Here is a 27199-nt window from a genome sequence, read left to right on the forward strand (position 1 = left end):
GCACAACATGGCAATTCCATTTTTTACTACTTTGGAATGCTTGAATTAAAAGTTTAGCAACGGCTTCGAAGATCTTGGGGAGTACTGCCAACCAACGTGATTTTGTTCGAAGACCAAGGAAATGTAAAGAAATTGAATTACGCGTCGCTGAGAAAATTCCTTGGTAAACTTTAATCCTCCTCCATAAAGTTTAAATTGCTCACTTACTGAGGTAACAGAGGAATCGAATTCTTCCCTATTGCAGAAAATCGTGTAATCAGCAACGTAACGAAATATCTTGATAACGCTATCACCTAAGGCTTTCTCTAAGCAGCTGTCAACCTTACTCAGGTAAATATTGCTAAGAATATGGGCAATCTTTGAGCCAATACAAATGCCTGATTTCAGCAGAAAAATGCCATCTCTCCACCCAATCAGCGTAGACTTCAAGTACATTGAAAGAATTTCTAGAAAAGCTCCTGTGGAAACACCGCATCTGTCAATAAAAACCGACTCTTGCACTTGTTCTTTAATGCACTTATTTACGGAATTTAGCGACCCATCATGTGGCAAGGAATAATACAGGTCTTCGATATCCATACTGTACTATCACCATCCAGCTGTACAATCACCAGGATTTTCCTCTCTCAAATACTGAACGAGTGCCTGAGAATTACGCAAGCAAAAGGGGTCTGAAAAAACTAGTGAAGCTAAGCAGTTCTGTAGGTAACTACCGACACAGACCTGCCTTGTCCCTTTCTCTGACACTATAGCACGAAAAGGAATTTCTGGCTTATGGGTCTTCGCCGAGAAAAACAGTTCTAAGGTGAGGGATTTTGCTTTCTTGACATTAGAGACTACCCTATCAAGTTATGGTTATCAAGAACAGGCACCGGTCCTGTCGTTTGTGTTTTTCTTTAGTCCTGGTCTTCTGTGCCTTGCCTTTGCTAATTCAAGCAGTTGTTCAGGTCAAAAATGTTGGAGTAGGAGTCGAGGTCACGGAGCTCTGTGACTTGTCAGGGCAGGAGCAAGCACCCACTCCCTTTTTCTCACCATTTCATGCATTTTCACCGAACCACCTGGCTACTGTTTTTGTCATATTTTTACGAAATTGCATATTAAATTACATAAAGTGACACAATTTGGTGAAAAAAAATTTATTGTTTAGCCACACTTATGCCAAGGCCGAATAGTTCACCATAGCCACGAGCCACCATTTTGGTCAAACTCGCGAAGTGCCACACATGGTGTGATCTTGCATGAGATCAGTCGCACGATGCATTCAAGTCCAACTTGTGGCATACTACGATTCAGGACACATGGTACAAATGAGCGAGTGGCGCATAGCTCTGCCCGAAACCGGCACCCCTGCATGGATGCTCGGAATGTCTTCGCAAATAAAGTGAAACCGAACGTGTTTGCACAGCTCCCTCGTTTTAAACAAAAGATGGCAATATAAACACGACTATGCGAGCAGCGTAGAAGGGTTTCGGCTAGGCCACAACCGTAGTGTCGGCTCCGTTGACAGCCACCAGTGACTAGGAGCCAGCAAGCCTAGCTCGCTGGGCTGTCGAATCGGAGACTGGTGGCGCTTGCGACACGACTGCATGTGGCTTGTAATAAAGCACCTATTGGGGCGAGGACTTGGGAAGTTGCCACCTGTTGCAAGCGCCTCCCTTGCGTACTATGAGGGATAACGCGGCGCGCTCCCATGGGTTTGGCTTACGGCGCTCAATGAGAACACCATGCGGCAACCCTCCTGGAGATTTCTGTAAGTACTCTCAAAACGAGGGAAATTTTTTACTGTCAAGCAATAATCTTGGGCAAACTGGAAGCACAGAATAGTTTACAGACGCTACCTTTTTATCGAATATGTAGTGAACGCCACTGCGCACGATCGGCAAACGCTGAGAGGAAACTATGTGAAATATGGTCCTATAGCGGGCTGTCTGTATAACCAAATGGAACATAACAGAATGAAGCCTCAAATCAGCGACGGCACGAGTTCGCAGTGACTGACTGGGCTTCTGCATGCATGTCCGCACACAATGTTTTGCTTTCCCCTCGAGCGCGTTTTCGCACCGTGCCGTGAGCTTCAGGGCGCAGACTATAGGCATTTGACAGTACGCAAGCTACCATTGTTGTGCGGAGGCTATCAGAGCTGTTCAGAAATAATTTTGTTATAGAGACTTCGACACCTACAGTGACTGTGATGTGCTGTCGCGACGACTCAGTCCTTTCTTTTTATTCTAAATTCTTAAACGTTTCAATATTATTTCTCAAGTTGCATCACGCGGTATGTTTATTGGTCTTCTCAACGTGCGATTTCCCTGCTGCTTCTTTTTCGTAATCCAGTACATTAATTCATAACACATACATGACCATGTGCCATGCCTTTTAATGTGCTTCTTAACACTCCGTTTCCATTCAAGTGAACTTGCCAGAATCTAGCATCAACAAGTTCATGGACCAAATAAAGCGTCATGACATTAGCTGGGCAGTGTGCGCGGGAGAGCATCTCGGTGTGCATTTTGTACTACTCACCAAACATCGCAGGTCTGACGCCATAGCAGAAATCTTCCTCGCCTTTGTGCTTGCTGTATACTCGAGGTGTAGCCGATGTCTCTGTGCCGGTTCTAAGTTTTGCAACCTAAGCTTCACGCAGCTTCTTGTCCTGCGGCTACGTGTGAATAAGGCCTACACCGGGCTCCATTGCATACATCCGGCACTGCGGCACCGAGCAGTAGCCTATCATGCTGCACACCTCCAAAAGCAGCCACTACCTATTATAGTACTTTCAAATGTTGTCAAGGCAACCCAAGGCAGGAAAACCTCACGACTTAATCAGAACCACAGCGCAGGTGGGACTTTAAACATTTGTTTTCAATTCGCTTCGGCACTTCCAAAGCAGCCGACACGGTTGCTGTGTCCACATGATCCCTCATGCCACGTCACGGCGACGGTATAGCACCAGCTTTTTCAGTGGTGGAGCTCGCCCCCAGTATTCGTCACCACAACGTGTACAAAATTATGTCGCATTTATATTGCAATACATTTGATTTTATTGACGTCGCCGAAAGCGAACAAGCAATTGAGCCATGTGAGCTTGCGATCACTGGGACACGCTATAGGCCTAGCTCACTGGCCAGCTTGTGATACGACTGCATGCGGCTTGTAATAAAGCACCTATATTGGTCAGCACAACGTGTACACAATTATGTCGCATTTAAATTGCAATACATTTGATTTTATCGACGTCGACGGAAGCGAACGAGCAATTGAGCCATGTGAGCTCGCGATCGCTGGGACATGCTATAGGCCTAGCTCACTGGCCAGCTTGTGATACGACTGCATGCAGCTTGTAATAAAGCACCTATATTGGTCAGCACGACATGTACACAATTATGTCGCATTTAAATTGCAATACATTTGATTTTATCAACGTCGGTGGAAGCAAACGAGCAATTTAGCCATGTGAGCTTGCAATCGCTGGGACAGGGAATAGGCCTAGCTCGCTGGCCGCCGGATCTGGGGCCAACAGCCCTTGAATTTCAGTTCGTGATCAAGCAAGGGCCCCCTGCAAACATTCTTGGATTATTTTTCACTTTAAGGGGGTGCTTGGTTGGAATATTATGGTAGTCTCCATCAGGTACAGGTGCGTAGGCTAAAACAATGATGGAGGTTGCTACTAGAGATGGGAGACGAATAAAATACAAGGAACAAAGCTGAAATGGCAGCTTGAGCAGGAAGGTCAATAGAAAGGGGTAGGTCAAGTTGGACAACATCAGCTGAACAGTCAATCAGAGCAGAATGGGAGGTCGAAAAGTCAAGTCCGAGGATCACATCGTGAGGGCAGCGTTCAAGCACACTAAACAAAATGGACATGTAGCGATTGGCGACACTGACATGTGCAGTACACATTCCAAGCACAACTGGAGTTCCACCATCAGCGACCTAGAGCAGTCGAGTCGGAGCAGGAATAAGTACTTTCTTCAACTGCATTCAAAGTTTTGCACTTGTGATGGAAATTTGCACTCCAGTGTCTATGAGTGCTGTAATGGGCAAACCATCCATGTCCACATCCAGAAGGTTCCGATCAGTAGGCAGGGTCCGCAGAGGAATTTCAGGCCGGGATGCCAGAGCAACGTCACCCCCAGGAGCTGCCCCAGTTAGTTTCATATCGGAGAGTGGTGGCAGTAAGCTGGGGATGGGGAGTGATGCAGCTGGGGTGAACGAGAGCGATGAATGTGTGATGATGGCAAGCGCGTAGTCGCAGTGGCTTGAATGTTGTCAGGTGCATCTTCAAACTCGATGAAGAGTGCGGGCAGGTGAGTATTCAGTGGGGAGCAGCAGTAAGCAGGAAAGCTAGGTCCAGAGTGGGCTGGCCAGAAACTTCGGCAGTGGCGAGAGATGTGGCCCACATGTCCACAGTAAAAGCAGATGGATCTGTCATCATGTGTGTGCCATTTGGCTGCATTGGGATAGCTCGGGTAGGCACTATGCTGGCTCCAGTGAACAGTGGCAGAGGCTGCAGATGAAGCAAAGTCAGGAAGGTTGGTGGAGCAGATGGACAGCAGACCCACATTAGCAAGTTCTTGGTGAATTACCAATTTAATGAGAGAAACGAGCGGCCGGGAATCATCAAAGCACTGCGTCACTGGTGTGGCAGGAGACGCTGCTTCAATTTCTCACCGGACAACGCGTACAACGTTCTCAGAGGTGGTGGGCTTACACAGTAGACAGATGTCTTTGCACGTCGACGAAGCTACAGTGTTCCGCAGAGGCGTGAGCTGATGTACTATGCAGCAGCTCTTCGCACCTTCAAAGAGGCGACATTCGTTAATGATCACATTGACCGTTGTCATGTTCTTGTAAACAAGAAGGTTAAACGTGTCATCAGTGATGCCTTTTAAAACCTGGCTGACTTTGTCTGCCTCTGCCATATTATTCTCCACCTTACAGCAAAGAGCTAGGTCATCCTGAATGTAGGCCACTTAAGATTCAGTGGATGTCTGTGCACGGGCCCCAAGGTCCTTCTTAGCAGCACATTGGTGGCCGACGGCCTTGCCAAACAAATCTCGAAGCTTCTGTTTGCACTAGTCCCAACTTGTAATCTCTTGTTCATGTGTCTATAACCAGACCCATGCTGTTTTCTTTAGGTTGGATATGATGTTAGCCAGCATAAGTGTGTTATCCAACCTGCTGTGTGTGCTGACCTATTCATAATTCTGCAACCAGTCATCAATGCCCACATTGTCAATCCCAGAAATTGTCCCAGGGTTGCAAGGCTGGGACAGGAGGACCACTGGTGGCGTCGACGGGGCCACAGTTGAAGACTCTCCTTCGGATGACATGGTGGCCACTGCGAAGCTCCGTCTTGCTCAAGTGACTACCACACACGTCCACCAATAATGTCACGGGAAGGAAGAAGCACACGTCTATTTACAGATGGCTTTTAATGGCAGAGCCAACATGCGTAGAGAAGCAATAGCCCAAAATCTTCTTTGTTGTCTCCAAGGCTACCATTCATGTCCTCTTCTTCCAACATTACAGACTGTGACACTATCTCGGTGAAATCGCACATTTGCAATAAACGAAACAATCTAGAATAGCATTTTAGCATACTTCTAAATGTACCACATTGGTGAACAAAGAAAGCACTATATTACACAACAGTAACCCCTAGCGTATGGCAAGACTGAGTTATAAAAATCTGTTTGCCAACTTGAGAAGAGCAATACAATTATACCAGATGAGTACAATATATACAGCAGAATAAACAGGAAACTTACAATATGCACTATCATAACTTTAAACAAACATAGGAAGGGCTCGGCCTCGAAATTCCTAATTATACAGCCTCACAGGCAGTAGAAGCATACATAAAGCTATGGCAGTACATAAAGGCAATCAGTCCTGCGGCACACACAATTCTTGGATAATATCTGCAGCTTGCAGAGCATCCTCCTGTACCGTTGAATATGATGCCATCATACCGACTTTTGCTGCCATGTCACTTAGCAAGCTATATTCATTTTTTTTGCCTCCGAAGCCCATCGTGCATACTTAGTAGCACATTTAGTCTGTCAATGTCCAACCTATTACAAAGCTTGCTCTTCACAATCCTCATATCACGAAAGCATCTTTCTACTCCAGCGTTTGAAAAAGGCAACGTCAACGCTGTCATGGCGAGCATGGCCAGCTCGGCAAAGGGCTTTTCACCCTACGCATCCCTATAGGAAATGACTGCTGCCCAGAAACCATCGGTTGCATTCATAGAGCACCATTTTACATGCCGCAAATTCCTCCACTGAGTTTTGCAAGCGAACATGGCTTCCGCGGAGAGCGATTGTGACACAGATTCTGTAATTGGCTCATGTATAGCTTTCAATGCATGCTCTACAGAGAAAAAAGAAGCCTTTTGCAAGCACTGGATGTTTTTGTGGAAGCTGGTTGAAAAGTTCCACAATGAAACATCGAGAGGGAAGGCACAGCTCCTTTTCATCATCGCATGGCAGGCCTGCGTCCCAAGAGTGCACTGGTGACCGAAGTACGGATTTGGGTCGAGATGCCCTTTGATATGGACAGTTAACGTGTCCATATCAGGAAGCTACCAAAAATACCTTTGCGGCTGTTTACTTCACAAGGATCATCAGATCTTCAAACGCCGGGTTTTGTTTTTCCGCTTGATAGGATTTGTTGACACACTGAGCTTCCACTAAAATTTTGTCCAGCAACAGTATGTAGCATTTGTTCTGGGGCTCACTGTATATAAAGCATCATTTCCGTGTAGCTCATTTTGTCTCTCCATGCTTTTTCAAAACCTTCCTTCAGTTCATTGGGCAAGTATCCTATTTACTGCTGTGAGTATTGATAACCAGCGTGTGACAGGCTAGGAGAATAGTAAGTGGAGTCTCTCCACCTTTTATTTCGCGGTATAAGCTTTAGTATTGCAGTTTCCCTGTTTAGGAGTGAGCAAACCATCGGTATGTCTCTCTCACCATGTTTTGCGGCAAGGTAACCGATGCATGTGAAACTGCAAGCTGAAGAGAATGGCAGACGCATTGCACCATAACAAGATGAATTTCATTTCTTAGTCAAGGGTAGATGCCACTATTCACGCCCGTCATGATGCTTGGATTGTCTATTCCAATGGCAACACCCGCAACGATTTTTCAGAAATGTGGTGCAAGGATGTGCTTGACCTATTAGTAGTACACTTTGTGTGGTGAATCTTGATCTTGAATGTGACCTGGTTATCTTGAAAAAATTCGCTTGCAAGCTTCTCCCAAGTGGTTGATGGTGTTCATTGTGCAATGCTCAGCATCAACAAGAGTGGCTTCTGCTTGACTGCACAGGACTTGGCATCACATGACCGCAGTTGCAGTCGGCTGCTGAAGTCCTTTGCATAACCCACATGCCAAGTGCTTTGTAGACATGGCATGCTTATCGGTGCTCGCTTTCTTCACCTCAGTAGAGCATTTGCAAAATAAGCAAAAAGCCTTGATGGGGTCCTTGGATATCGCCATGAGCCACTCCTTGTACTTATCCTCTTTAAGCCAGCAATCACTGAAGCGCTGTTCGCACGCTCTTGTCTGCCATGTTTGCTGAGTCTCTAATAATCATGAATCTATATATATGCCACACTCTCGAATTACTTTTTGCAATCAGAGCAATGATAAAGAGGAATAACCAACGACACATAAAAAAGCCAAGTGTTCAACAAAGCACGGCAACACATACAAAACAGTATCTGGAGTCAGTGGTCCCAGAGACAGTCGATTGACCGCAGGATCACGATGTGGCCGTCGCCGATGAATGAAGCAAGGTCGATCCCCCCACGCTGGCTCGGCATCAGTAGCATCAAAAATGCCAGAGGTTGCACAGTAGCGCTTCTCGAACGAAATCCCCAAGAACGGAGCATGGACCGCCACTGGTTGGGCAATCAGTAGCGTTGAAACTCTGGAGGTCGTATAGCAGCGCTTCTAGCGCTTCTTGAAAATTAAACTAAGGCGCGAGTTGATAACTGATCATCATCATCATCAGCCTGGTTACGCCCACCGCAGGGCAAAGGCCTCTCCCATACTTCTCCAACTACCCCGGTCATGTACTAATTGTGGCCATGTCGTCCCTGCAAACTTCTTAATCTCATCCACCCAACTTTCTGCCGCCCCCTGCTACACTTCCCTTCCCTTGGAATCCAGTCCGTAACCCTTAATGACCATCGGTTACCTTCCCTTCTCATTACATGTCCTGCCCATGCCCATTTCTTTTTCTTGCTTTCAACTAAGATGTCATTCACTCACGTTTGTTCCCTCACCCAATCTGCTCTTTTCTTATCCCTTAACGTTACACCTATTACCCTTCTTTCCATGGCTCGTTGCGTCGTCCTCATTTTAAGTAGAACCCTTTTCGTAAGCCTCCAGGTTTCTGCTCGTACACGAGTACTGGTAAGACACAGCTGTTATACACTTTTCTCTTGAGGGATAATGGCAACCTGCTGTTCATGATCTGAGAATGCCTGCCAAACGCACCCCAGTCCATTCTTATTCTTCTGATTATTTCAGTCTCATGATCCGGATCAGCGGTCACTGCGTGTCCTAAGTAGATGTATTCCCTTACCACTTCCGGTGCCTCATTACCTATCGTAAACTGCTGTTTTCTTCCGATACTGTTGAACATTACTTTAGTTTTCTGCAGATTAATTTTTAGACCCACCCTTCTGCTCTGCCTCTCCAGGTCAGTGAGCATGCATTGCAGTTGGTCCCCTGAGTTACTAAGCAAGGTAATATCATCAGTGCCACCGCTGCACCTCATGGTGCAGCAGTGGCACAATGCGTTGGCGGGCTAGTTGGTGCGAATCCATGAATACTTTGTTTAGCGCAAAACAACAGACACAAGAAAGACAACAGGACAATATGCTTGTCCTGTCGTCTTTCTTGTGTCTGTTGTTTTGCGCTAAACAGAGTATCCAAGCAGTGGCATTCCAGTGTGCACAGTTGGCAAAGGAGGTGTGTTGGGCATTTCCCCGGCTGGTCTGCTTTCAGTTTATCTGCAGAGCCGTTCCCACTGCACCAATAGGCTCTTTGTTGACTGGACCCGATCGACTTGGACCTCATCCATTTGACCGAACATGCCCAAGAGTTCAGTCAAACGTGGCAGTGTTCGGGATTTATCATGCAGGTGCTGGCAAGACCTGGGCAACTGTTTCTTCGGGGACCCCGCACAAATGGCATGAAGGGTCTGAGTCGAACAGTTCATGTCGTCATTGTTTAGTGGCCAAAGATCCTGTGTGAACTTGGAAGAGTAGTGCTCTCAGTCTGTCCCCCCTGTAGTATGGCTCACTTCTAGGTTCCAGTTTATGTCCCACATAGCACGATATACTTTTTTTTTTGCAGTCACTGTGCACCAGAGATCTGTGCTTATCTTGTGTTATCCGTTTGCTCACTTCTCTACGCCATTCACTTTCACTTTTGGTTTCCTGGAACTTTGGGCTTAGGCTGAATTCTGTTTCGATAGAGGCGAGCCATTGCATCCAGAGGTTCTTTATGCCCTTGTACCGCAGATGTAGATATATTCAGGAGCTGTAATTGGCTTCGGCCATAAATTTCAACCTGCCCATCTTTGGTGATTTTTACCTTGCTTCTTGAATTTTGAACAGGTACCAGCCCATCTCGGCTGTGATTGCAGCATTGGCCGTGAAAATGTTTCCTCCCAGCAGCCATCACCCAAGCTCGTTCTGGTGCCGGTTTAGGCATTTTATTGTCTGGGTCAAGTATGTCAGTGTGTCGGCTCAGTATGTTGCGGCTGGGACTGCGATAGTTTTCCACAATGTGCGATCCACTTAATAAGGGTTGTATGAATGTCAGGATAGGTGCCATACTCAGCCTTTTAGACGGTTCAACTTTCTGATTATTGAATCAGTTTGTTTTTTAAGATTCTGGTGGGAAAGAATCCTTGCTACAGATATACTACACGTTCTTGAAAAGCTACTAGATAGCACTATATGCCTAATGTCAGAACACGCACGTATAAAGCAAGATATAAGAAGGAAGAAGCATGTGCTTGCTGCGGTAAAGCTAGGGAAACTATGGAGGATGTTTTATTAGAATGTGAAGACCTCTACCCAGCGGTCGATTTAAGCACCACTGGCCTCCTTGAAGCCCTTGGATTCAGCGAGAGCAGTGGAAAAGTAGACATGTCTGCAGTAGGGATTAGTAAGAGGCGATTGGAGGATTGGTGGAAGAAAAGTAGGGAAATGACAAAAAACAGAGATGTACAAAAACACAGTTTGCAATCGGGGATCAGAAAATTTGGTTGAGGGAGTTCATAGGTGTTTTTGTTTTCTTTTTTTCTTGTTTAACCTGGGTAGGACATTAGACGTAATAATAACAAGAGCTTGGTGGCGCAACCCACCGCCCCGTTCCAAAGGGGACGCTCATAACATCCATCCATCCAGTTCTTTCATGTGTAGCATATGCTTAGCTAGTATGTTTTTCACACCAGAATAGTGATTCCGAAATGTCCCTAGACTAAAGCTAGACTTGGCTAAAATAGCTAGATTGGGAGCTAGATTTTGAGAAAAGGAGCTAAAAAAGCTACTCATGGCTAAATTAAATCTTTGGTCGCCAGCAGAGTCCGAAAGTAGCTCGATCTGGCTACAAAATAGCTAAATTGGCAACACTTGTTGCAACAGACGACAGTGATGAATATTTTCGAGGCTGTGCATGTGGTAGGGCTCTGATAGGCGGGTGATTCAACAGATGGCGCCACTGTCGCTGTAGGGCCTTTGTTGTTCACAGCCTCTCGCTCAGTGATGCCAACTCTAGGGATTTATCCCTAGATCTAGGGGTTTTTGGGTCGGTTTAGGGATTCAGCATCTTTATCGAAGTATCTACAGATTTTTAAAGATGCAGTTACCTTTCTATTTACACTGCTACGCATATTGATAAGTACCAGCGCTTACTTGAGCAAGGTTACTGGAACCAGCTGCTTCATAACTCTCTAGCACTACCAGTGGAGGTGCAGCGGCGTGCCCAAAATAGTGGTCGCTAGAACTAGCAGTGCTGTAGTCGGTTGCAACTTCTTTTAATTCTGGCATCATAATTAAAGGGTCTAGTGGGTGTCACTGGTCTCTTAACAGCCATATGGGGCATGTCTTCCAGTGTCCCTGTAATTGAGGCGGCTCTAGTAACATGCTGTTTCTTTTTGACCAGAAAGGGTGTTCAGTGCTGCTGCCTATGTCTTTGTTTTGGAAGTCGTTTGCACCTCTTCGCTAATGAGGGTGAAAAATTATTGCAGAAGGGTATTACAGCTGCTGCGCAGTGCGTGTAAAAGCGGAACCTCTGAAGCTTGGCCAGTTCTATCTTTTGCACGCTCGAGAACATATGCTTGGCAGTTCACAATATTTCTACTTTCACAACCCCTCATATTTTCGTGGTTTCAAGAGCTCTGTACAGTAGACACATCACCAAAGTAAATGGCAACTTGTGGCATTTGCCTTTAAGCGCTCGTCTTGTCTGGTCTCCTTTTCTTGTGTCCTTGTGTTTTCTTGCGCTGTAAGTCAAATATGAATTCTTACAAATTCGCCCAAATTCCGGTTCTTGTAGGCAACTTGCAGAACAGGCAGTGACAAACAAGGTGAGTTGAGTAAAAAGAAACCAATTTACTTTGTCATTCAACAAGACATATAAAGGTGTTACCGAAGTGCACACAAGGCTCTGTGGCCCCATGAAGCGCAACGTCGTCACTGTATAACAATTTTTTAGACTTTTTTTGCACACTGAGATGGCAACACTGCACCTGCTCAGCCTTTTGAGTTATAGGGGGCTTGGGAGTGCATGTTGCCTCGCTGAAGCTCGCCCTGCTCGCTCTGCAGAAACTCGTTCTGCCTTTCGCATTGTTAGGAGCTTGGGTGGTGAACATTGTTTCGCTGCAGCAGCTCGCTTCGCACGTTTTACTGTGTTGCGATGGTCTCATACTTCATCGGTGACATAATTCAGCGACAAGTACAGTATTTGCTCGAATCTAACGTGCATTTTCTTTCCAGTAGAACGGGTCCAAAAATAGCCTGCGCGTTAGAATCAAGTATGACCCTAAATCTGCATTACCATATCACCATCAGCATTTCAAAATGGCTGCCTCGCACGCGCTTCGAGCCTAGCTGCTGTAGCTTTCTTTATGCGCTGTAGTACGTGTGCTTGGTTAGTGCACCATCCATCTTCCCAGTCTTCCCGTGTTCTGCATTTGCTCCACGACCTACTGTATACAGTAGGTCGTGATTTGCTCTATCAGCATGGAAGTGCCAACTGCAAAGACATGCCAAGCTCATCACGATGCCGCGATTAAAAGGAAAGTCATCACATGTGCGGAGACAGGCAGAAATTGGGCCGCATCACAGGCTTTCCGAGTTCCCGAAACTTGCACGCAGGACTGGCGCAAACAGGCGAAGTTTTCTACTCCGGCAGCTGCTACGTACGGCATGGCCGCACAGCCCCTATCATGAAAGCGATCTGCAATGGAGACAAGAGTCTACGCGTCTAGGCACACCGCGCTGTGTTCTTATCACTTAGTGCGCGTTGAAGCGAAAGACCGCGCAAAGGTCAATTTGCTCGCTCCTGCTACTGCACTACCCCACTCCAGCGTTTTGACAAAGAGTCTCTGCAATCATTGTGTGAGGCGTGTTCACGCTTGCTAGTGCGTGCGTGACACCATGCTTGTTAATTTAGTTAGTAAGCGAATGTTTAAAAATTTATACAGCCTGTAAAACTGCTGTCCTTACTTTTCGTATAGCTGTCTACTAATTTAATACATCTTAATCGATGGTTCGCCTTTCGGGCGAAACTGCAACTTTCTTATTTATCGCAACTTTAGTGTACTAGGAGTAGTATCTCTTTGTTTTTGCAAATGAAGAGAAAGTTGTATGCCTGTATGAAAGAATGACGTGCGCGGTACTGTAAAGGACTTTTCTTTCTTTAGGTCGCGACAAACGGATGCGCGTTACAATTGAGGGCACATTAGAATGGAGTAAATACTGTAATGCTCTCGCATTTACATATAAGAATTCCTTAGGTGCACCCATAGTTTTCTTTTTTTATCAATGGAATATCTGTCAAATAGAATCAAGTGCTTTTTTCCCTCTGGAGATGAAGAAATAGCAAAGTTGTCCTAAATAATATACGAATGGGGTTTTCAGTTAATAGTGGGCCATAATGTGCCTAATGCGTAATAGTTGTTGCGCACACTGAAGGACGAAGAACTTAATGGCGATCTTCTGGTGCTTATAAAGTATCGCTTTCCCATTTTTTTTTCTAGAAAACAGGAGGGTTTCTGTGGGTTATTGTCTGCTCCTAAGGCCAATCTGCGCGACAGACAAAAGGAGTGAACACGCATCGTGTCACTCGGCACCGCTCTGTGCTGTCATCGGCGCCTCACGAGGTGACTGTGGCCAACGCCGACAGTAGATTTCTATCATCAGGAGGCCCACAGCAAGTTCGCGTGACGTCGCCTCCTCCCCCCTTTTTTTCTTTCTTTTTTCTGGTGTCTATGTAGATACGTCTGCAGCCGAGGGTCAGCACACTGTCAAATGATATTTTCGCATCAATACTTGTTGCTGAACTAGTTGGTTTGTCTTATTCCACGAAGTTAAGATGCAACCAAGGGCAGAAAAAAAGCTTAGGACAGGAAAGAGTGTCACTTGCAGCTGGTCTATTGAAAGCAGGCGGGTCACACATTTATAGGAAGTGGGCATGTGCACACTTACGTTCGCGCTCAAAATGTGCATCAGCATCCAATCACACAGTGCAGAAACTGTCATTCAGTGCTGCATTGGCTATTGATCGAGTCTTGGCTTTTGCCTTTGACTATGCAAGACTGCAAAAAGTTTATGGGTATGTGGATGATTTTTTGGTGATTTTAAAATCTAACCTTTCTGCAATGACCGCTATACAGTAGAAGAACTTTTAGCTCTATTTGCACAACATGGCAAAGAGCTTTTCTTTATGCATGAGCTTCCTTTACATGAGAAGCTGCAGTTTTTAGATTTAAGTCTATTCTTTCCTGAACAACACATTTGTTGGGCGTACTGCCCACGCTCATGCAAAAAGCTTTTACTGTTCTAATTGGTGCATACTAAACTTGTTAAAAAGGCAATAGCATCCATGTGTCTTGAGGTGGCATTGGTGAGGTCTCGTTCTCACATAATGCAGGTAAGCTTTGACTGTCAGGTTGCACGGCTACAATCAGCCAGATACCTATGCTCTGTCACAGTGGCAATAGCAGAAACCCTCCTTCAAAAATTGAAGGTTAAGCGGAAAGCAAAGCCGTAGGTTGTTCCATGCATGCTGGTGCAATCGCACCGCTGGCACGCATTGTTGCAATCACAGCGCTGACACCGGTTGTTGCATACGGGTCGCAAGCCCCAAGGGTAGCGTTGGCCTGGCGGCCTGGGGCACAACTGGAAGCATCCGAAGGTCCTGGCAAAGCATGAGTCAACTGCTAACAGAACAACTTGTTTATTCTAGCATCGCAAAAGAGCGGCCGGTCAGGTCGACCGAAGTGGAGAGACAGGAGAGCACGTAACTCGACGGAAGAAATCGGAGCCTCCCTCGGCGTCCGGGAGCAGCTGCTTTTATACTCTCGGAGTCGAGGGGAAGAAGGAATGCCTCGTCAGAGGCGCACGTGATGCGGTCCACGGACAGGCTGAGAGACACGTTGAGACGAGTGTAGTGACGCATCCGCCGGGCCGGCGCCAGTCAGACCTCCTCGCTTCACACTTGGGGAGCTCCTCTCCCCGGCTGCCGCGCTTTGACAAGCGTGGGCACCAACATGCACACACACACACGCGCACACGAGTACACGTGGCATTGAAACATGCCTGGACGCGCTTGGCAGGAGGCGTTACGGCAGCGTTGAACGGGCCAAAATGTCCGCCGCTTTGAATGAAGCCCTGGCGTCCGTTGCATCCGCGCCGGCCATACCGCGCGTCGTAGGCAAAACGTAACAATGCACAAAGTGGCCCACAATTTAAAGAAAGTTGCCAGCAGGTACCCGTTTTATTTTTTTTCCGCCTCCATGGAAGCTTGCTGGCCTGTGCCCATGCATCTCAGACCTGTGAAAGCTGAGCCTTTATGGTAAAAAATTATGCAAGGCCATATGTGACTTGCACAGTTTGTCTGGTGTATGAAACTCCACTTAATTGCGGCAGGGTATATATCGGCCAGACAGGCCATTGCATCAACGATAGGGTAAGTGAACAGAACACGAGCTGTCTGTTAAGAATAAGATTAATGCACATTTACCTATGCACTGTGATTCCTGCATGTGTGGGCCAGATCTTTCCCATATCCACATTCTTGGTAAAAGAAAAGATCCCTTGGCACAGGAATTAAGGGAGTCCTATTTCATCAACGTGTCAGCAATACGTCTGTAGCTTTCTGCAGCACTGAACGACAGTTCCTGCACTGTATGATTGGATAACAATGCAAACAGAAGTGAGAAAGGAGGGAGTGATGCCACATCGGCTCTGCTAGACAGATCTTCAGTCTATGCCAGGCAACTGTTTTCTATTAATTAGCCAGTTAAATATTGTTACAGTGAAGGGAAGGAAGCAGTTGAATTGGACTAGAGGAAAACGAAGTCTGGCAGTTTCCTGAACGCCATATACATCAGTTGTAAATATACATTATTTTACACTCGTGGGCCTGCTTTCTTCCTGCAACATTTTGGTGGAAGGTGCGGGGTACAATCACGGAACTTCGCAGCGGATGTCATCTACCTGCCGCCACTATGGCAAATCAACTGACACAAGCGACAACCCCTCAGCAGCCCGTGCCAGTGGTCATCCTCACTAATTCGCGATACCCAAGGACATTTTGCGGCACCGACAACACCGACGTCAAGGACAGGCTTACGATGTACAAGCGAGCGTGCGACAACAACAGGTGGGATCCAACAATGATGCTAGCAAACGTGATATTTTATCCAAGAGGAACTGCAAAGTAATGGTACGACAGCTAACCTAACGAGCTGGGATGTCTGCAAAGAAAAAATGCAAGACCTGTTGGGCAGACCTGTCGGTCATCAGCTGGCAGCAAAAAAAGAACTTGCGCGCCGCGTTTAGACGTCCACAGAATCCTATGTCGTGTACATGCAGGATGTGCTGGCCCTCTGTCGCAAGGCTGATGACAACATGACCGAGGCAGACAAGATTGGTCACATACTGAAAGGTATTGCAGACGATGCCTTCAATCTCCTGATGTGTAAGGATTGTGCCACCGTGGATGCAATTATAAAGGAGTGCCGGCGCTTCAAACAAGCGAAGGGCCGCCGTGTCACTCACACTTTCGGCCGATTGCTCAATACCACCGCGACATCTTCTTGCGAAGACCCGCCGCAGTTCGTTCAGCCCACAGGACCGGAAGATATCACGCACATCGTTCGCCGTGAGCTTGAGGCCATGCCTCTGGCTCCAGTTCGTTCCGACTGTCGGGAAAGCGTGCCCGCTATCTCCTTTATACAAGCGGTCGTTCGGGAGGAAATAGCAAGTTTGGGCATTCCATTTCTCTGCTCGGTCCGCCATACAAACACCTACCAGATTTCTGCGACCGCTCGCTCCCAGATGCAAAGCTTTCCGCCACTCCGTCGCAACCCAGCTGACTGGTGCGCAGTGGATGATAAACCCATCTGTTTTAATTGTTCCAGTATTGGACACATCGCCCGTCATTGCCGCAACCACTGGTCGTAGCCTCCTCGGTGGTCGTCTCTGAGTCACTACCGCCAAGTACCAGACAATCGCACTTTCTCACCCTATACGCCGACTAGGAACGTCAATGCCGAAAGTGCTCCACCAAGATCTAGCCGCTCCCCCGTCTCCGCAAGGTCGTAGGTCCCGTTCGCCTCTCATTCTCTGCTCTTCGTCCCCTTCTGCAACTGGTCGCTTCGCTTCGGGAAACTAGGTGGTGCAGCTCCCGGAGGTGAAGCTGCAACTCCGACCCGGCCCACGAATCCTCTGTTGACCCTGCCTACATGTGGAAACCTACTGAACATTGAAGTTGATGGCGTTCCTGTTACATCTCTCGTTGATACAGGAGCGCAGCTTTCAGTTATGAGCGCTGCTCTCCGGCTAAGGCTCAAAAAGGTTCTGACACCCGCCATACTGTGCACTGTGCGAGTCGCCGATGGGAGTACTTCACCTGTTCTTGGAATGTGCACAGCACGTGGGACAATTGGGGGCCATTATACCGTTGTTCTGTTTATCGTCCTTGAACACTGTCCACAGAACCTAATTCTCGACCTCGACTTCCTTTCGAAACACTCTGCCCAAATTGACTGCTCCGCAGGTGTTGTACAGTTGGATCTGCCGCTTCCTGCCAATGCAACAACTTGTGCTTCACACCGCTTATGTTCTGCTGGGTTTGCAAGGCTGTCTCCACAGGCGGCAACAAATGTCCTCCTGACGCCCTGTCCTCCCGTACCTGATGGCGAGTACGTCGGGTCGCCGCTTACTTACGTGGTTTTGGCGTGCAATATTGCCCTACCGAGCACCTTAATCCGGATCCGCGGAAACTGCGCTCGCGTGCCCATCCTCAATTGTGGATTTTTGTCACATGTGCTGCCACGCGGTATCGCCATAGCACATATCACTCCTTTGGAAGAATTTGAGATTTCTTCTTTGACCTCTGAATCCTTCCTCAGTACCAACGGACCTTTGTCACCCACTCCTCCGTACTCGACGCCTGCGGACAATGTTTCTAAGATGATCGCCCCTGACCTTCCTTCCGAGCAAACAACAGCTCTTCATCACCTCCTGTCATCTTATCGGCACGTCTTTGATTTGGACGACCGTCCACTTGGTCAGACATCTGTTGTCACGCATCGCATGAACACCGGTGACGCCAGCCCCATTCATAGGCGGCCATATCATGTCTCCGCAACAGAAAGGGCCATCATACAAAAAAAGGTAGATAGGATGATGGACAAGGACATCATTGAACCTTCAATAGCCTCTGGTCATCACCAGTTGTCTTAGTAAAGAAGAAAGACAACTCTTGGCGCTTCTGCATTGACTACTGTCACTTCAACAGGATAACAAAGAAGGATGTTTATCCCCTGCTTCGCATTGATGACGCTCTTGACTGCCTTCACGGATCCCAATACTTGTCATCAATTGACCTCCGCTCCGGCTATTGGCAGATTAGCGTCGATGAGATGAACCGCGAGAAAACCGCCTTCGTCACACCGGACGGTCTGTAGCAATTTAAAGTCATGCCCTTTGGATTATGCAATGCGCCAGCTACATTCGAGCGCATGATGTACTCTCTCTTGCGGAGCTTAAAGTGGTCTACATGCCTCTGTTAGCTCGACGATATGATTGTGTTTTCGCCGAACTTTGAGAGCCATCTGCGGTGCCTCACAACCATACTCTCCGTGTTTCGCAGACTGGCCTTCAGCTAAACTCCTCCAAGTGCCATTTCGGTCATCTTGAAATTAACATGCTCGGCCATCTCGTAAACGCCGCCGAAATCCAACCTGATCCACAGAAAGTTCACGCCGTGCGAAAGTTTCCTGTACCTTGTTCAACAAACAATGTCAATAGTTTTCTGGGCTTATGCTCTTATTTCAGACGATTTGTGAAAAATTTTGCTGGCATCGCTCACCCTCTCACTGAGCTTCTTAAGAAAGACGTCTCTTTCTCTTGGGGACCACTGCAGGAGAAAGCCTTCTCTACCCTGATTGGGCGGCTTACAACTTCCCCAATTCTGTCCCACTTTGACCCTTCTGCGCCCACTGAAGTACGAACTGACTGACGCGAGTGGTCATGGCATCGGCGCTGTCCTCGCTCAGCGTCAACAGGGCCAAGACCGTGTCATCGCTTATGCTAGCTACCTTCTTTCCATGCCCGAGCGAAATTACTCCATTACTGAGAGAGAATGTCTCACGCTCGTATGGGCGGTCGCGAAATTTCGGCCGTACCTTTTCGGTCGGAGCTTCCGCGTCGTAACCGATCATCATGCCCTCTGCTGGCTCTCCTCTTTGAAGGACCCAACTGGACGACTTGCACGTTGGGCATTGCGACTACAAGAATATACATTTTCTATTATATATAAGTCAGGGCGCCTGCACAAAGGCGCTGACTGCCTGTCCCGCAATCCCGTGGATCAACCGGACGATACCGATGCAGACTCGGACATCAGTGTTCTATCCCTCTCCGGCTTCCTCCATATTGGCAACGAGCAGTGCAAAGATCCTGTTCTTCGAACATTTATGGAACACCTAAGCTCCTCGCCCAATGACCCGTCCCTCCGGATGTTCACCTTGCGCGATGGAACTTTATACCGTCGTAGCATTCGTCCTGACGACCCGGAGCTCCTCCTAGTCGTTCCCAAGCACCTTCGGCTCGCCGTGCTCCAGCAACTTCACGACGCTCCTACTGCTAGACATCTGGGCATCACTCGTACATACGACCGCCTGCGGCGCTGCTTCTTCTGGGCCGGCATTTATCGCTCTGTGCGCCGTTATGTCGCGACCTGTGTCAGCGCCGGAAGACGCCTGCTCTGCCTCCCGCTGGTTTGCTTCAACCATTTGATATCCCTACAGAGCCCTTCTTCCATGTGGGCCTAGACCTCCTTGGCCCCTTTCCAATTTCCATCAAAGGAAACAAATGGATTGCTGTAGCAACCGATTATGCCACGAGATATGCCATCGCACATGTGCTACCAACCAGCTGCGCTACAGATGTCGCCGACTTCTTACTATACGACGTCATCCTGCACCGCGACGCCCCTCGCCAGTTGCTGACGAATCGCGGCCGCTACTTTCTATCCAAGGTCGTCGATGATCTGCTCCGCTCCTGTTCTACAGAACACCAGATTGCTACCGCGTACCACCCTCAAACAAACGGCCTCACCGAGCAACTCAACCGCACGCTAACTGAAATGCTGGCCATGTACATTTCCGACGATCATCGCGACTGGGACGTCGCTTTACCATACATCACTTTCGCATACAATTCGTCCCGTCACGACACTGCCGGATTTTCACCATTTTACCTTTTGTATGGCTGCGACCCCACCTTGCCTTTGACACATTGCTACCTTCCGCAGTACAATCACCCAGTGCTGGTTACGCTTACGATGCTATTGACTTAGCAGGCCAGGCTCGAGATGTCACCCGTCATCGCCTCACAGTCTCGCAAGCTTCTCAAAAGCGGCGCTACGACCTTCGGCACCGAGGCTACCATTTTTCACCTGGTTCCCTTGTCCTTCTCTGGACACCTTCACGTCGCGTCGGCTTGTCAGAAAAACTACTTTCCCATTATTCTGGTCCGTACCAGATCTTACGCCAACTGTCCGACGTGACATACGAGATCACCTCAGTCGGTCAGCCTTCAGTGCCTCCCAACGTCACCAGCTATGTTGTTCACGTCGCCAGGCTGAAGCCCTATGTCCCCCCATTAAGTGAGGCTCTATAGCTTGCCCCGGGATGGAGCTACTCTGCCGGGAGGGTGATGTTACGGTGAAGGGAAGGAAGAAGTTGAATTGGACTAGAGGAAGACGAAGTCTGGCAGTTGCCTGAACGCCTTGTACATCAGTTGGAGATATACATTATTTTGTACATTCGTGGGCCTGCTTTCTTCCTGCAACAATATCATGCCACCTTCTTGTGGGTTATGTCATTAGTGACGTCATTACTTCCACTTTCTACTTCTGGGTTTCCAGGAATTTCACCAAAGTTGTGCTCATATGATGGGTCTCTAAAGTGTGCGATACTGTGCTTTGGTGTGCGGTAATCAGTGATTTCTAATTCGAATTATTCCAGACACTTCAGTTACTCAACTTGTAACTAAACTTATGCTCTGATATCATATCTATATAACGAAAGCCATGAATTTTCTACTGTACTGTTCTTTTTCTCTTTTTCTGATTTATTTTGAATTTTGTCCTCGGTCGTCTCAGGAGGTGAACCGGAAATGCTGCACAAGAAACAAGAATGTCACTCGATGCCCATGCCACTAAAAAAAATTTTTTGACATATATAAGAAAGGACATCCAGTGTAATTTGCTATTTAATTCACGCATGCGTTTCTGTCTTAAAACTTGCTATAGAAGGCGAGCACTTTGGTAGTAAGTTATCACTACAGTTGATTTTTCACCAAGTCTTATTGAACTAGTACAAACATGACAGAAATTAGAAAGCTCTGTTGTGAAATGTTGTAATAGTAGGTAGATTAGTGGTAGAGTCAAGCATAAAATAAGCAATGACAGCTTTGTATGTCCTTTTGAAAATGTCAATCTTGAATTGCGTTAGCCCATTCACCAGAGAACTGTGCAACCAAGTCACTGCAGTGCTTCTGCGATCGTCCCACTCTGGCATCTTAAATAAGGACATTTCATTTCATTTATTTCATTTATTTTCACCCTAAAGGCCCGGAGGCATTACATAAGGGAGGGCTTTAATCCTTGTAACAATGTTAGAACAAATGTACAGAACAGTAAAGAAACAATAAACAAATACAAGCCAGAAACAATTGTGAAAAAAAAGGGAACATCGTGCTAGAGTAAGGGTAGGTAGGATCGGTAATTAAGCAGTGTGGTTATTTAACATTTCATGGAACGTTTTACGGTCAGTGCATGACACGATATCTTTTGGGAGATGGTTCCAGTGGGTTATAGCGTTGGGGAAAAATGAAGTGTGCATGGCAGATGATCGGGTGTTAATGTTTGCTATGGGACGACTGTGGCTTAAGTGAGAGGATGTACGTAAGGGTGGATTTAACAAGGAATGCCTGGAGTGTGCATGGTAATAAAAGGTGTGAAGCAAGCAGAGACGAGAGATGATCCGGCGGGAAGCAAGTGATGGTAGTTCAAGTGTACGTTTTAGTGCGGTTATGCTGGTATCACGAGAGTAATTGGTAGTTATAAACCGAGCAGCGCGATATTGTATTGCTTCTATGTCATAGGTTAGATATGATTGGGAAGGGTGCCAGATAGATGATGCATATTCTAACTGAGGACGTACGAATGTTAGATATGCTAGCTTTTTTATTTCTGGTGATGCGGCTTTCAGATTGCGTTTTAAATATCCATGGGTGTGTGAAGCATTAGAACAGATGGTGTCAATATGAGTTGCCCATGATAGTGTCGATGTCATGTGAACGCCGAGATATTTGTAAGACGGGGCATGATTGATAGGAACTGAATTTATTGTGTAGGTGTGAGTGGTTAAGCTGTGATTGCAGGTGAATGACAGAGCTTTGCATTTAGTAAGGTTAAGCGGCATGTACCATTTCTCACACCATACTGCGATGGAATTGAGATCCTGTTGTAGTGCTGTGATTTCATTCGAGCCTTTGATTGGGGAATATAGGACACAGTCGTCCGCGAAAAGATGCAATTTATTCTTAATGTTAGCAGGTAAGTCATTGATGTAGATGAGGAAAAGTAGAGGCGATAAACCAGCGCCCTGTGGCACACCCGATGTTATGCTGCTAAGAGATAAATTATGGTTATTTGCAGAGATAAACTGTGTGTGCCCTTTTAAGAAGTGTTCAAGCCAGGTAAGCAAGCTATTTGGGATTCCAGTAGATGTGAGTTTTTGAACTAGGTGATTGTGGGAAACGCAGTCGAATGCTTTTGAGTAATCCAAGAAAATGGCATCAATCTGCAAATGAAGGTCCATGAAATGTAGAATGTCATGGGTGAACTCGGCGAGTTGGGTCTCGCATGAAAATAGTTTTCTGAAGCCGTGCTGGTGAGGGTAAAAGAAATTGATAGATTCCAGGTGAGATATTAGGTTGGATGAGATTATATGTTCTAGAAGTTTAGAAGGAATGCTGGCCAGAGAAATTGAGCGATAATTTATAGCACGGGAGCGGTCGCCAGTCTTGAAGATTGGTACGACATGGGCCTTTTTCCAGTCGTCGGGCAAGCAGAGTTTCAGTCTTTAAGGATTGCGTAAATATTAGATGTAGTAGCTGGCTAGAAATGTTACTGGCATTAACTAGTATTTTGGCATTAATTCCATCATACCCAGCTGAGGTGGTTAGTTTTAGTGAATTAATGAGGCTACATATGCCATCAGGTTTGATCTTGATGTCTGGCATTAATTTTACTGGGACTGGTGGTATTGGTTAAATGGGAGTATCATTAGTGTTGGAGAAAACTGAGGTAAAGTAGTCGTTAAGAGCTGACGTGCATTTCTCAGAGTTAATGAGAAAACCATCCGGATCTGTTAGTTCAATCTGTCTAGTATGGGTCTTTACTGAAAGTAAGCGCCAGAATTTATTGGGGTTTGATCGTAGAATCGCCAAAAGGTCACGATTAAAGAAGTTATCTTTGGCTATCGTCAGCTCCTGAATATATTGGTTAGCGCACAGTTCGTATTTTCCCCATGTTTCTGAGTTATTTGTAAGTTTGCCTTTTCGGTAAAGCCTTTTCTTTTTAGTAAGGAGAGCTTTGAGCCGTTTGTTAAACCATTCATTTTTAGAGTCGGATTTCACGAGAACTGTTGGTATGTATCTAGCTTCCAGGTTGAGCAATACATTCTTATAAAGTTCCCAGTTGCTGTAGACAGTTCTTGATAAGTAAGACTGCTGAAAATTATTTAAAAAATTTTGGAGTTCATTATATGTGGCGTCAAAGTCCGCCCTTTTGTAATCTATTGTTATTTTTGTTGTGGGTGACCTTTTCTTAAGCGCTATTGTCATGCAGATATGGATGAGGTTGTGCTCGCTAAGACCGGGTAGTGTGGTAACGCTCTCTAAGCTATCAGGGCAAGATGTGAGCATAAGGTCAAGGGTGTTATCCCCTCTTGTAGGACATGATATCACCTGATGCAAGTTGAAGTCTAGAATAAGATCAATAAATTGTTTAGCTTCGGATAACGGTGAGCTGTTGGTTACAGAAAGCAGAGGCCAGTTAATGTTAGGGTAATTGAAATTGCCAAAGAGGTGAATAGGTGCGTTAGGGAATTTGTCAGTGATGTCGGTTAGTGCTTTACGGAGTGAATCGCAGAATGACGGATGGCTGTGCGGCGGCATATAGCACACGCCAAAAATTGTCTTTCCAGCACCGTTATAAGCGCAGGTCCACAATAGCTCGAGATTATCATCCCGACTGATCAGGGAAGATGAGAAGGTGTTTCTGATAGCTAATAAAACACCCCCTCCTCTCTGGTTGCTCCAATCATGGCGATAAAGAGCATAGCCGGAATTTGGGGGGAAAATTTTGCTATCTCTTACGTCTCCGTTTAGCCACGTTTCAGTTAATACTATGATGTCGGCATCGATGTCGTGAGTGAAGATGTGAAGTTGTTCTCGTTTGGGTAGCAAACTGCACATGTTAGTGAAGGCTATGTTAAGGAGAGGTAAAGATGAGGGACGATTGCAGGATGAGGTTGGAGTGATAGGCTTCGTTGTCCGTCATTGCACGTTTTCGTGTCTTGTTATTTGGGATGCGCTGTTTCCATGCGCCTTTAGGAATGGTCTCGTAGCCTCAATCACGCTGTCAGAAGTAGGGTCGTAGTGATAGCGCTTATTGTTGACAAGCAACTTGTCTACGTGTAGTTTGAATGCACATTTCTGTGGTTGTATGAAATCTAACAATTTAGAACATGCGATGCGAGTAGCAGGAGCGAAATCTTCACGTATAGTGAAGTTTGTTGCCTTTAGTTTCCGCCCACAGGCCAGAATGTTTTCCTTTGACTTGAAATGAGCCAACTTGACAATTATCGGACGTTTTCTTTCAGGGCGGTATTTCCCTATGCGATGGGCACGTTCAATAGCGCTTGGTTCTAGATGCATTTCCAGCTTGCTAGCGCAAAAATTGATTATTTTTTCCTCAGACTCTTTCCATGTTTCTTTTTCATTGTCTTCCAGTAGGGGGAAAAGTAAGTTATTACGGCGCATTCTGTTGATTGTGTCAGTGCTCTCAGCTTTTAGCAGCGCTCTCTTTTTGATGGCATCATTCTGTCGAGTCGCAATTACTTTGTGCTGATGGTCGTTTTCTAGCACAGAAATACGTGTTGTCGGTGCAGCAATTGTGTTGTCTTTGAGAATGTTGGCTTCTCTGGGCTCACTTATATTGGTACGTATTTCTGAAATTATTTCTTTTAGTTCTTTGATCGTCTGGGAAAGGGAAGAAATGTTGTCTCTGTCGGGGCCTGGGTTAACTTCAACATCTCCAGAGAGCAAGAGGATTAGATCGGACAGAAGCACAAAGGCAACAGCTTCATAGTACAGACGCACACCTCTACACCATTTCAAGTCGCAGGGGCACGACACTGCGAAGACAACGATTGTCGCTACGAAATTCCTTAGTATTTTGTAAGTAACTAACCTGGAAGGTTAGGAAAGCGATGAGCATCCTGCGTTCAACGGTGTCATGCCCCAGCTGATCAGCTTTGCCACACCGATTAAATACTGCTTGGCTTGACCTTGTGACTGGTGACGTCGCCTTCGTAGGGTGTTGCCAGGTGGGCGAAGCTTCTGCCGCTAAAACTGGACTTGTCTTCACGGCTTCGGTGACGAGAGACAGACAGGTAGCCCAGGGTAGTGATGGATTCAGGGAAGGCGATCCGGTTTGCAGAAGGGTTTCTGGGGTAGGGCATGTACCAGCACAAGACCAGTACGGCAGCATCTGGAAGGTTAGGAAAGCGATGAGCATCCTGCATTCAATGGTGTCATGCCCCCAATTTAAGAAATGGGAGATGTTTAATTGTTGCTTGTTTTTTTTTTATGTTTCATGGTTTTTTTTAAAACCCTTTAAGCATTGTACATAGGAACAAGTTTTGATAAATCCGTGATTTCTCATTACAAACACTAAATACACATTGCATATGCTGTAGAGGCAGTGGCTATCTTACATTTGCAACCGGATTAATGCGTTAGCTCCCCTTCAGTTTGTCATGCAAAGAGAACTGGGGTTTCTTGTCATGTCAGTCCTTTGTTGCATTCTTCTATGTGTGTTTTTTTGTGCCATCATTTCCACGAATGAGCAATTTTGTTGCCTTTCAGGCTTCTGATCTTGGGTTTGAATCTTTTCCATGTGTTATTTATTTATTTTGTGTTGCTCATGTTTATGTGTTATTCATTTCACTTTGTGTTGCTCACTCTCAGCTTTTTCACTTCCACATGTATGCAGTTGTTTTTAATCTTCTGAGAAAATTCTGCTATTTTCTTTTTTTTTGTCTTTTACTTCATCTTGGTTACTATTGGTTGTCAGGTTACACGTGCCATCTTCTATAGAAGCCATGCTGATTTTCAATAAAAATTTAGTTGCTAGCGCCGCCCTGTGTTGTCATCTCCCTCTGTCCTGTGTTTGTAGCGGTTTTTTATTCGCAATGTTAAGCGTAATGTCTGATGAAACTTTATCATCAGGCATTGATTACATCCATTACAAATACCTCCCCCCCCCCTTTTTTTTTGCTTTATACAAGGTGCATAGTACGGTTCCTCAATGTGCTCAGTGAAATAAGAAAGGCACCTTTTATATTTGTTAATATTAGGGGCAGGTTATAGGTAATATGGAGAGAAATTGCAGCTGTAACGGAAATTTGTTTATGCTTGCTATCCACACTGTCATAAGCACATTTTACTATCAATGCAGAAAGTAATCTGCTTCCCTGGAGAAACAGCAAACACAATCAAGATCACATTTAGTGAAAATGCGGTGAACATTATGGCTAATGCTTTTTGATAAGTAAAATGTGTATGCATGAATTACTGCTTTCATAAAGCCACTGAACCTCTTGAGGGTAAAATTATGTAAAATTCGTGCCCCTGTTTTCAGTTTTTTTAGTGAAGTTTCCAGCGGTATGAAATAAAAACTCATGATTGAGCAACAAATTATCGCAAGCAATACTTCGTCTCAAAAACACATTTCTTGCACTGACAGTATAACACAATTGCACTACACAGTAAGAGATAGAGAAAATGTGCAGCAAAATTTATGGTGCATAATTTGCTGTCCCAAAAACACATTTCATCATCAGAAGAAACACATCCGAAAGCAGTGAGCAGTTACTGCAAGAGGAGGCATGCGGCCATGTCGAAGTCACGACTGTTTAGTGTTTGAGAATTCACAAGCCACAACCAAAAGGGGAATCAAAAGCAAAAAAGAGAGAACCTATTAGTACCTCTGAGTGTGCAGGGCTATATTTAAGTTACCGGAAACACGATATCGGCGGCAATAAGCAGGAATCTGTTCTCCTCCACGAACCCTTT

At 46.1% G+C, this 27199-nt stretch overlaps 1 protein-coding gene across 2 annotated transcripts in view; it reads left to right on the forward strand.

Moving 5' to 3' along the window:
• Positions 1–27199, forward strand: part of gwl (serine/threonine-protein kinase greatwall) — a 441324-nt gene that overhangs the window by 413456 nt on the left and 669 nt on the right. The gene's annotated exons all lie outside the window — the stretch shown is intronic.

This window comes from Dermacentor andersoni, chromosome 2, assembly GCF_023375885.2.
Source record: "Dermacentor andersoni chromosome 2, qqDerAnde1_hic_scaffold, whole genome shotgun sequence".
NCBI classification, from domain to species: domain Eukaryota; kingdom Metazoa; phylum Arthropoda; class Arachnida; order Ixodida; family Ixodidae; genus Dermacentor; species Dermacentor andersoni.